At 43.6% G+C, this 12,894-nt stretch overlaps 1 protein-coding gene across 3 annotated transcripts in view; it reads left to right on the top strand.

Moving 5' to 3' along the window:
- MYO3A (myosin IIIA) overlaps positions 1–12,894 on the top strand; it is a 121,482-nt gene that overhangs the window by 17,809 nt on the left and 90,779 nt on the right. Inside the window, exons 1-2 of one of the 3 annotated variants that reach the window (XM_072154121.1) lie at positions 12,170–12,358; positions 12,451–12,531. The exons of the other annotated variants lie outside the window; for them this stretch is intronic. The gene's annotated coding sequence lies outside the window, so the exon portion shown is untranslated. Of the gene's footprint in view, positions 1–12,169; positions 12,359–12,450; positions 12,532–12,894 lie in introns of those variants that run through there. 3 annotated transcript variants of the gene reach the window in all.

Here is a 12,894-nt window from a genome sequence, read left to right as displayed (position 1 = left end):
CAGGTTCCCTTTAAGACTATAAAGGCGGTCCCCTACTTAAGGACACCCGACTTACAGAGAACCCATAGTTACAGACAGACCCCTCTGACCTCTGGTGAAGTCTCTGGATGTTACTATAGTCCTGGCTGCAATGACCAGCTGTAAGGTGTCTGTAATGAAGCTTTATTCATAATCCTTGGTCCCATTACAGCAAAAAAATATTTAAATTCCAATTGTCACTGGGGCCAAATTTTTTTTTGTCTGGATCTACAATTATAAAATATACAGTTTCGACTTACATACAAATTCAACTTAAGAACAAACCTCCGGACCCTATCTTGTACGTAACCCGGGGACTGCCTGTAATTAGAGATGAGCGAATCATCAAAGATTTGATTCCCTGAAGCTTTGCCAATTTTTTAAATGACTAAGTTGGGGTCTCAATTGGGTCGGTCCAAACCAATGTTGCTTCGGTTGTTTTGGAAATCGGTATACAACCCTCCTCGAATCCACACAGATTTTTATAATCTTGTTTCGTTCTATTTCTGCAAATTATTTCTTACGTTTTAGTGTCAGTGTAAGAGTTAGGCCCCTTACTGTAATGCTAACCTTACTGAAAAAAATTCTTAGCAGAAGAATAAAACGAGATGAGACCTTTTTCATTAAAAATAACAATCTGAGGACTAAAGGGATATTTTCCAATTAGGGTCAGCTCCAGGTTTCAGTGGGCCCCTGGGTGGCAGAGCCTCAGTGGGCCCCTTTGCAGTGAACTCATGTGACAGCATTAAAAATTCAGAAACTAAAAAAGTCTCCTGTTTCTTAAAATATTCCTTAGTTTATCATCCCCCTCATTGTGATTTTATATATAGCCCCCCCTCAATCCCTATGGATTCATTAGATACAGCCCCCCTCACCCCCATGGATTCCTGTGGGCCTCACCAGCAGCTCTGGGGCCCTGCACATGCCCAGGTGCACCCAGCGCTGGCACCAGCCCTGATTCCAATCATAGGATAATGTGAGACATACCGTTGATCCGTTGTTGGAAAATCCGTAGATTTGTTACGAACCTACACAATGACAAGTAGATTTGCTCATCTCAGAGGACACAGATGTCTTACAGATTATACTTTTCTGTTTGGTTTGAAAATGATGACCCTAAAGCAGAGGCACACGGGTCTGAAGACTAATACATACTTATTCCAGTTTTATTTCTATGAATACAGGTTGTATCTGTTGGATGGAGCAGAAAATCCTTGTGTGAATAGCAGGTTACTGGGGCCATTGTATATTATTAGCTGGATGGATGGGAGACAGCCGCTCTTATGAACTGCCATACACTGCACTTTCCCCGAACAGGGGGCTCATTCTATAAAATCTCCTCTACATCTACCTCCTGGACATTAAGAGGCTTTCATCCCTCCATCTGATGATCAATTTGTCACATTGCCACCAGTGTTGCCATTCGTAAACCACTGGAGCGGCAAATTAAACAGACTCTGTGTGAGCAGCACTTGGAATAAGACTACATGTCTGTGTATGTGATAGTAATGTGTATGAGAACGCCGGGAACCAGGAGCGTCATCTGCACTGAGAAGAGAAAGAGCTTATTACTCACAGATTGTTACACAGCAGGGAGATTATTGAGTGTCACATACTATATCTAGATACAGTACATATAAGATGGTGCGTTACATATAGGATGAAAGAGGAATAATATTTACTGGTCGTTAAGCTGAAAGATAGATAGATTGATAGGAGATAGATAGATAGATAGATAGATAGATAGATAGATATGAGATAGATAGATAGATAGATAGATAGAAAGAGACAAATGAGACACAGGGGCAGATTTACTTACCCGGTCCATACGCGATCCAGCGGCGCGTTCTCTGCGCTGGATTCGGGTCCGGCCGGGATTCATCAAGGTAGTTCCTCCGCCATCCACCAGGTGGCGCTGCTGCGCTGAAAAGCATCTGAACGCACTGGAGTTCACCGGGCCGGACCAAGTGAAGGTAAGCGTGTACCAAGCGACACTTTTATTGTTTTAAATGCGGCGGTTTTTCCGAATCCGTCGGGTTTTCGTTCGGCCACGCCCCCCGATTTCCGTCGCGTGCGCCAAAATCCCGGGGCAAATCAGGGAAAATCGGCGCAAATCGGAAATATTCGGGTAACACATTGGGAAAACGCGAATCGGGCCCTTAGTAAATGACCCCCACAGTGTCACTCTCTTACTGACACTATACATGCAAGGTGCTGCCTCACACAGTAGTAGGTGAGTCAGTGACACAGACATTAGTGGCATCTGCCCCATCAGAAACAGGACTTCATTATGAATTCTCCCGGTCATAGTTTATCACTGTTCTCTGCCAGATGCCTTCAGCTCCGTGCAGCAAATCTCCACACTGGGCCCCTAAAAAAAACATAGTCACTTACAGTATAGTGGATAGTGTTCCTAAATATATATTATCCTCAAAACATGACTAAACACATTGGGGCACATTTACTAAGGGTCCGCAGCCGTGGAATCCGTCGGGTTTTTCCCGAATATTTCCTCTTTGCGCTGTATTTCACGGAATTGTGGCGCACGCGATCGATTTTTGGCGCAATCGCGCCGACTTTCGCGCGACAGAAATCGGGGGGCGTGGCCACCGGACAACCCGAAGGATTCGGAAAAACCGCAGAATTTAAAAAGCCATTTGTGTCGCAAGATCAAGCACTCACATACACCAGAAAAAAGCAGGTGAACTTCGGCGGACCTCGGCGCAGCAGCGACACCTGGTGAATATTGGCGCACGGACCTTAGTGAATCCCGGCAGAACCCGAATCAGCGTCGGAGAACCCGCCGCTGGATCGCGACTGGACCGGGTAAGTAAATGTGCCCCATTGTTCAACACATAAAAGATCCTCTTTATAAATTATAGTACGTACAGCACCCACAATACCAGACCACATAGATAGTATATACAACCAGACACCCCTAGTAGAAAGTATATACTGCTAGACCAACACCCAATAGATAACATATACAGCCAATAGTCTCATAGATATTATATAGTGCCACAAACCACATATATAGTGTATGCAACCAGGATCCCCCCATAGAGAGTATATACTGCCAGACTACCACCTATAGATAGTATATACTGCTAGATACCCCCATAGATACTATATACAGCCAGTCCCCCCATAGATAGAATAGATGGCCAGATCACCACCTATAGATAGTAAACTGTATAATTTCAGATCCCCCCATACTGTATATAGTATATAATTCCAGATAGACAGTATATAGAGCCAGACTGGTTTACAGGCAGACCCCCTGCCCATGTGGCAAGTGAGAAAATAATAAAACTAATACTTAACCTCCAGGTTCCATCCCCAGCGATTCCCACCCGCTGCCAACTCCTCCGTGTCTCTTCTTCTTCTCCCGAAAGCCGTGTCTTCTGTGCAAGGATACAGGCCAGTGTGATGTGTGTGATGACAGCATTTGGCAAGTCCATACTACTGGTGATCTTTCCCCCAAAGAAATTTTTTTTATGTAACTCATTCCATTGCCTTTCCTACGTATGGTCAGGACCTCAAATGACAAATTAGGTGCAAACCAAGTCCAAATATTATGCAAATAACCCAAAGCGCCCAAAAAGTCACTAAAACATGGATACAACTAAGATAAATGTGCCTCTATGTACAGTCACAAGTGTACAGCTGAGCGCCCCCTATGGTGTAGGTTTGGCTCTGCATCTTTATGTAATTTTGTTGGTTCACACATCCTTATAGGAGTAGGACCAGCTACCAAGACACCGGGGACCTGCAGGGGCCCATTGCAGCCACAAAAAAAACCTCCAAAATCTCTGCGCCCACATCTGATAGTATAAATCATGTTTATCCCCAGGTCCCCAGTCGCTGCTCCGTGTCGGCTCCAGCCATTATTTCTATAGTCATTGAGTTGGCACATTTGGGCGCCGCCTGCTATTTGTCACTGTCGCCATTGTATAAACCATTGTGGGAATCATAAATTCATAGGTAAGAACTTGATGGCTCTTTACATTATGGTTTCCAGCAGCTTTAATATCAATCATTACTTCACTCTTCACAAACCTCCATTATCGCCTGTGTATAAATGATGTGACGTAAACTTATTCTCCAAATTATAATAAGGCGATTTATTCAAATACCTAAGATCCGTCTGATTTTCTTGATCTTTTCAAAGTTATATTTTGTTCATGATGTTCGTTCTTAAAGAAAAACATTGAAACAGATTTACTAATGTTACAGGGAAGCCGTCACCGTTAAAATGCAGTGTAATCTGCATGTAGTCTGTTATAGAGCAGGATGAGCTGAGCAGATTGTACATAGTGTCCTATCTGTAGACAGCATGTAATAGAGCAGGAGGAGCTGAGCGGATTGTACATAATGTCCTATCTGCAGGCAGCATGTTATAGAGCAGGAGGAGCTGAGCAAGATTGTACATAGTGTCCTATCTGCAGGCAGCATGTTATAGAGCAGGAGGAGCTGAGCGGATTGTACATAATGTCCTATCTGCAGGCAGCATGTTATAGAGCAGGAGGAGCTGAGCAAGATTGTACATAGTGTCCTATCTGCAGGCAGCATGTTATAGAGCAGGAGGTACTGAGTAGATTGTACATAGAGTCCTATCTGCAGGCAACATGTTGTAGAGCAGGAGGTGCTGAGTAGATTGTACATCATGTCTTATATGCAGGCAGCATGTTATAGAGCAAGAGGTGCTGAGTAGATTGTACATAGAATCCTATCTGCAGGCAGCATGTTATAGAGCAGGAGGAGCTGAGCAGATTGTACATAGTGTCCTATCTGCAGGCAGCATGTTATAGAGAAGGAGCTGCTGAGTAGATTGTACATAGAGTCCTTTCTGCAGGCAGCATGTTATAGAGCAGGAGGTGCTGAGTAGATTGTACATAGAGTCCTATCTGCAAGCAGCATGTTATAGAGCAGAAGGTGCTAAGTAGATTGTACATAAAGACCTATCTGCAGGCAGCATGTTATAGAGCAGGAGGAGCTGAGCAGATTGTACATAGTGTCCTGTCTGCAGGCAGTATGTTATAGAGAAGGAGCTGCTGAGTAGATTGTACATAGAGTCCTTTCTGCAGGCAGCATGTTATAGAGCAGGAGGTGCTGAGTAGATTGTACATAGAGTCCTATCTGCAAGCAGCATGTTATAGAGCAGAAGGTGCTGAGTAGATTGTACATAGAGACCTATCTGCAGGCAGCATGTTATAGAGCAGGAGGAGCTGAGCAGGTTGTAAATAGTGTCCTATCTGCAGGCAGCATGTTATAGAGCAGGAGGTTCTGAGTAGATTGTACATAATGGTGCAGATTTACTTACCCGGCCCATTCGTGATCCAGCGGCGCGTTCTCTGCGCTGGATTCTGGTCCGGCCGGGATTCATTAAGGTAGTTCCTACGCCCTCCACCAGGTGGCGCTGCTGCGCTGAAGAGCATCGAAGCGCACTGGAATACACCGAGCCGGGCTGAGTGAAGGTAAGTGCAATTTTCGCAACACATATTTTTTTAAATGCGGCGGTTTTTCCGAATCCGTCGGGTTTTCGTTCGGCCACGCCCCCCTGATTTCCGTCGCGTGCATGCCAGCGCCGATGCACCACAATCCGATCGCGTGCGCCAAAATCCCGGGGCAATTCAGGGGAAATCGGCGCAAATCGGAAATATTCGGGTAACACATCGGGAAAACATGAATTGGGCCCTTAGTAAATGACCCCCTATGTGTCGTTTGCAGGCCGCACGTTATATTGGCCCCCACATTGTATAATTCCCCATTCCTGTGCCCCTCATGCTGTATAATACCCTTTTTTCTGAAGCCGCTTTTTAGGGTGAGCAGAAGTGCAGAGTTTGGGGGACCCAAGTAAAACATTTTGTGAGTTGGGACTCAAGTCCTGCTGCATATCCTCATTTCACTCGGTTAAGGAGTGGCCCCAACCTTTAATACTAAAGGCTTCTAGGCTCCTATGTTGCTCCAGCTCTATGTTACCACTACATTGAGCCTCCCACCATCCACTTCCATCTTTCATGTATTTTTAATATGGTAATGATTGCTCTCTTTCCTTTTAGAAATTGAAAAGTTTACAAAATGACATAATATAATATATACACATAATATAGGATTATATATAATGCAGGGAACGTGGGTCAGCGGAGGGAAAGATCCATGTTACAGCACAAAGGAGGAGGGCAAAGCCGCCAGAAGCCATGATGGATACTGAATTATGTAGTATGTAACATGTATAATTACATGTTGTATGCCATGACTGTAATAATGTACATATGACCTGAAACAGATTGCTGATCCCCTACATTGTTCCATATGACTGTTTGTAATATTATATGTCCCCTATGATTTGTAAAGTGCTACAGAAAATTATGGCGCTATATAAATAAAGATTATTATTATTTCTGTTCCACTATAATTCATCATACACTTTCTTTAGGATTCAATGGTTAATGCAATCATATTATAGGCAAAGAGACAATAGTGTCCTGGAGAGGAAAACGCTACATGATCTGGTGCAGAACACAACCATCCATAAAGTGCTGAGAATAGTATTAATAACAGCTATGGATAGCACTCCGGGTGTGAGAACACAACTAAGTCCATGAATAATAGATGACAAAAACATAAAGATCTATAGGCAGGACTAGATTTACCCACAATTGGACAACACTAGGGGTAGGTTATCAATTTTTGGGACTTTTGCAGTTTCTTATTGTCGCAGACCCCTCAATGTTCCCCACATTGTATAATGCCCCATTAATGGTAGAGTACCCGAGTAATGGTCCCACACTGTATAATGTCCCATTAATGGTCACACACTGTATAATACCCCATTAATGGTCCCCTCACTGTATAATACCCCATTAATGGTCTCCTCACTGTATAATACCCCATTAATGATCCCCTCACTGTATAATGCCCCATTAATGGTCTCCTCACTGTATAATGACCCATTAATGGTCCCCTCACTGTATAATACCCCATTAATGGTCTCCTCACTATATAATACCCCATTAATGGTCTCCTCACTGTATAATGACCCATTAATGGTCTCCTCACTGTATAATACCCCATTAATGGTTCCTTCACTGTATAATGCCCCATTAATTATCCCCTCACTGTATAATGCTCCATTAATGGTCCCCACATCGTATAATGCCCCATTAATGGTCCCCACACCGTATAATGCCCCATTAATGGTCCCCACACCGTATAATGCCCCATTAATAGTCGCACACTTTATAATACCCCATTAATTATACCCACATTGTATAATGCCCCATTAATGATACCACATTGTATAATGCCCCATTCATGGTCCCCACACAGTATAATGCCCCATTAATGATCCCACACTGTATAATACCCGATTAATGATCCCACACTGTATAATGCCCCATTAATGATCCCACACTGTATAATACCCGATTAATGATCCCACACTGTATAATGCCCCATTAATGATCCCACACTGTATAATGCCCCATTAATAGTCCCCACACTGTATAATGCCCCATTAATAGTCCCCACACTGTATAATGCCCCTTTAATAGTCCCCACACTGTATAATGCCCCTTTAATAGTCCCCACACTGTATAATGCCCCATTAATAGTCCCCACACTGTATAATGCCCCATTAATAGTCCCCACACTGTATAATGCCCCATTAATAGTTCCCACACTGTATAATGCCCCATTAATGATCCCACTCTGTATAATACCCCATTAATGATCCCCTCGCTGTATAATACCCCATTAATGGTCCCCACACTATATAATACCTAGTAATGATCCTACACTGTATAATACCCCATTAATGATCCCCTCACTGTATAATACCCCATTAATGGTCTCCTCACTATATAATACCCCATTTATGGTCTCCTCACTGTATAATACCCCATTAATGGTCCCCTCACTGTATAATGCCCCATTAATGATCCCCTCACTGTATAATGAGCCATTAATGGTCTCCTCACTGTATAATACCCCATTAATGGTCCCCACACCGTATAATGCCCCATTAATGGTCCTCTCACTGTATAATACACCATTAATGGTCCCCACACTGTATAATACCCCAGTAATGGTCCCCACACTGTATAATGCCCCATTAATAGTCGCACACTTTATAATACCCCATTAATGATACCCACATTGTATAATGCCCCATTAATGATCCCACATTATATAATGCCCCATTCATGGTCCCCACACAGTATAATGCCCCATTAATGATCCCACACTGTATAGTACCCCATTAATGGTCCTCTCACTGTATAATGCCCCATTAATAGCCCCACACTGTATAATGCCCCATTAATGGTCGCCTCACTGTATAATGCCCCATTAATGGTCCCACACTGTATAGTACCCCATTAATGGTCATCTCACTGTATAATGCCCCATTAATAGCCCCACACTGTATAATGCCCCATTAATGGTCCCCTCACTGTATAATGCCCCATTAATGGTCCCCACATGGTATAATATCCCATTAATAGTCCCCACACTGTATAATGCCCCATTAATAGTCCCCACACTGTATAATGCCCCATTAATAGTCCCCACACTGTATAATGCCCCATTAATGATGCCACACTGTATAATGCCCCATTAATGGTCCCCACATGGTATAATACCCCATTAATGATCCCACACTGTATAATGCCCCATTAATAGTTCCCACACTGTATAATGCCCCATTAATGATCCCACTCTGTATAATTCCCCCTTAGAAGCACAAATAGTATAACCCCCTTATTACTATGACCCTCCACCCATTATAAGACCTCCCATGCTGACGCCCCCACAATGTACAATTCCTCCCGTCCCATGACTACAACATACACTATACACTGCCCCCCAATGGTCTCTCTCGCTTATATGGCCTTTTCACCAATCTTCACTACTTTCCCCCCTTTGTAATGACCTCTTTTGTATAGGCCTCCCCTTACAATGTTCCTTTTTAAGGAGCCCCCAATTATACTGCAGCTTTTGGCCTTATGTCAGTGGTAACCCTTGTTTTGCCGTCCATCTGTCCGTCTTCCAATTAAAACATACAGCGATTACAAAGAACATGCGATCTCCTATGAATTGTCTTTTGCACCTTCACGCCGTTTATAAATCTACTATAAAACTTTAATTAATTCCTCTATTGTGGCTCCGCTCTTACCTTGGCCCATTCTCACAGAGCGACACATTACCTGCTCGCCCATTATTCTAATTGAACACATTAATATTTCAGCAGCACCAAACCAAGGATTAATTTTCACTGCCTTACAAAACATGTATAGAAGAGGAGCTTTCTACAAGACAACCTATGGGGCGTGATCAAGAGGGGGACATTTCTAGCATATTCTTCGTTTTAAAAGCCTGAGTCAGGAAGGACAGTAAAAGAAATAAGGAGAATTAAAGGAAATCTACCATCAAAATCAAGCATGACAAACCAGGGCCACTTTCTCATAGAGGCAGACATGGTAATCTTCTTGTATTTGTTATCTGTGGCCTCCTTCCTACTAAAATCAACTTTTATAATTACTCTAATGAGCTTGAAGAACTCCTGGGGGTGTTACCAAAGCCTCTCCGTGCTGTAGATTCATAGGCTGTTACACTGTGCAAGGAGCAGAGGGAGGGAAAGTGCTGAGGGAGTAGAGGGGAGGGGAGACATTGTAACAACCTAAGATGGTACGGAAAACTCCCCCAAGAGCCTTTAAGGCTCATTAGCATAATTTTTAAAATTGATTTCAGAAGGAAGGAGGTCATGGATAACAAATAGAAGAAGATCACCACTGTACCTGCCTCTATAAGTAAGTGTCCCTTAATGGATTTTGATTTCTTTTAAAAGGGTTTTCCTGGAATTTTGGGAGCAGGAGTGTCAAAAAGAAAACATACTGGAGGAGAATTACTCTGCCTTCTCCAAGAGTTTTCTGACAGAAAAGACATGTAAATCTCCCCATCGCGTGGGCAGTTCTGAGCCACTTTGGGGTTTTAGGGTAGCAGGAGTGTGATCAAGACCCCAGTCTGCCTAATTTCGGTCTAATTTACGTCTCGTGGCATTAACGTCTCGAAGGGGTTAATGTATAATCAACATTTTCTTCTGTAATCATGACTTTCAGCAGTGTCCATTGGAAGAATAAAACTAAAGTATGACATTTAGGCTACGTTCACACTGCCGTATGGAGAACGTATATACGGCCGATATGTCCTATCTTTCTCCGGAACACGGCGCCATGCGCCATATATTACTATAGAGAGGGTCGGGGGTGAGCTGCGCTTTCCCCCATCCTCCTCTCCTCGCTGTGCTACGGTATGGCGGGCAACGGCAGTATGAATGTAGCCCTAGGGTCACATTTATTAGTGCTTCTACGCCTGAAATCTGGCCCTGAAATAGGCGCAATTCCTGGGTCACAGACAGAAATTACACCTATTTCCCCCATTGCACTACCCTCACGAGGGGGAAGTGCGTCGGCCACAGGCTTGTGTGCAATTTTGACAATATGATAAATATTCCTTATACATTAGAACAATTGGGGAGATTTATCAGATGTGTCTGAGAGCAGAACTGTTCTAGTTGCTCAAGGCAACCAATCAGAGCTCAGCTTTCATTTTCCCACAGCTGTTTATAAAATTATAGCTAAGCTCTGATTGGTATCCATGGGCAACTAGAACAGTTTTACCTCAGACATTTCTGATAAATCTACCCGCTAGGATATATGGGGGTACATGTGCACACATAGCATATACACATACACACAGGCGGACGTTGATCATAGTGGGGTCTCAGGTTCGCCTATTTTTGCGCCTGGTTTGTTCTTTTTTGTGGCTTGTGATTTATGATGGATCTAGTTTTGCCTTAGTAAATGCGTTTTGGAATTGTTGCATGTCCAATCCATTAGTGCCTTATTTTGCGCCAAATTTGTCTCTAATTTTTACCCCACAAAGTAGATTTCATTTGTGACTAATAATGGAATGAGATTCATCAAATGTGACAGAACGTTCAGGGCGTCATCTCTGCACATAAAGGGGGTCACTTACTAAGGGCCCGATTCGCGTTTTCCCGACGTGTTACCCGAATATTTCCGATTTGCGCCGATTGTACCTGAATTGCCCCGGGATTTTGGCGCACGCAATCGGATTGTGGCGCATCGGCGCTGGCATGCACGCGACGGAAATCGGGGGGCGTGGCCGAACGAAAACCCGACGGATTCGGAAAAACCGCCGCATTTAAGACAAAAAATGTGTTGCGAAAATTACACTTACCTTCACCAGGTATAGGCCGGTGAATTTCAGGGCATTCCAGCGCGACTCCGGGGAACTTCAGCGCAGCAGCGCCACCTGGTGGACGGCGGAGGAACTACCTTAGTGAATCCCGGCCGAACCCGAATCCAGCGCAGAGAACGTGCCGCTGGATCGCGAACGGACCAGGTAAGTAAATCTGCCCCAAAGTCTCAGCTTGTACAATGTCCGGACCACATTGTGCTGTAACTGCAGGGACTAAAAGTTACAGAGATGTTAAAAATAAAAAAAAAATTCTTGCTCAAATGAGTCTTTTCCTTTTTTATTATAATGTACAGGAAATGGAGACTGATAATATTCTCAGATCTGTACAATAAGACAATAATCACTCCCAGAGATGATCCCATAGAAAGTGATGAAGTCGTTACTGGAGAAATTTTACATTTTAAAACTGCTCTGAAGGATTTTCCATGTTGTATAGAGGGAATTTTTCATTTGGCAAACGAAAACCTATGATTTTAGTAATGAAAGTTTTTTTGGAAGTGCAGCTGCTCAGAGTAGCTGCTTTTTGCGCCTTTTTAGGCGCAAATTAGTGATAGATGCCGAGCAAACATCTGTATAGGAGGCTCTCACTATGGCGCAGGAGCTCAAAACCACTAAGTGCCGAACTTTGCCGTGCGCCTGAAAAAGTCGCATAAATGCACCAAATTAATGAACTGCGCCAGATTTGCTATGGCTGCTGCACCATTGTATCCATAGTAGAACATAGACATATGAGAACCAGCAGGGAAAGTGTTAAATGTCCAGCGGCTACATAAATCCTCTTGTCGCGGTGTCAGGAGCTTTGCACTTACACCTTCTCTAAGGAACCGTGAAAGGGATTAACTATTTCTGGAAGTTTGAGTTTGTCTAAGTCGCCTGCGTGTGAGGGAAGGTGCAGCGGCTGATTTGTCCGTAATCTGGGAGCTATTCTAGGAATTGCCTTCGGGTTGCGCTTACTTCCAGCAGATAACAACGGCCTTTCGTATAAGCGATGAGCGTGACGCTGCCGGTGCCATCTGAGACAATGGGGCAGGCGGAGGAAGATTTCTAGGGCAGGGTAAGTAAGGGAAGACTATCAGAGTTAAAGTGACACCGCTGTGACAGCTCGCATTGGTCAGCGCTATGTTTACCTGTGAAAATTTAATGCAGCGCACATCAGAGACTTGTGGAGGTGTGGATGAGGCTCACTACCTATGCCTGCTGCGTCTGGCCTCTGCTGCCTTCCTGTAGGTGAGTGTCGCTTTATACGGTGACTTACTATCCCATTACTTTTATTCATCTACTGCAAATGTTTTATATCACATGTCATACACATTTACCTTCTCTCTAATCCGGTAATTGTCATGTAATTGTAATTTATCTCGTAGGTTGCATTCACGTATAAGTAACAAGTTTGTATCCTTGCAACAAGTTGCTACAATGCAACTTAAAGGGGTATTTCTATAATTATTACTTTGTATCCACTGATAAGGATTGTGAATCCCCTATACCTCCAGCATTAATGGGTTGCACTGCGGCAGTCCCATACAGAATCACCGGGCTGTGCCATCGCATATTCTTGCCTTATGTTACCGTTTACATGGAAAAATGAGA

Source organism: Engystomops pustulosus, chromosome 5 (genome assembly GCF_040894005.1).
Source record: "Engystomops pustulosus chromosome 5, aEngPut4.maternal, whole genome shotgun sequence".
In the NCBI taxonomy this organism is placed as follows: domain Eukaryota; kingdom Metazoa; phylum Chordata; class Amphibia; order Anura; family Leptodactylidae; genus Engystomops; species Engystomops pustulosus.
This window is presented reverse-complemented; position numbering and strand designations above follow the sequence as displayed.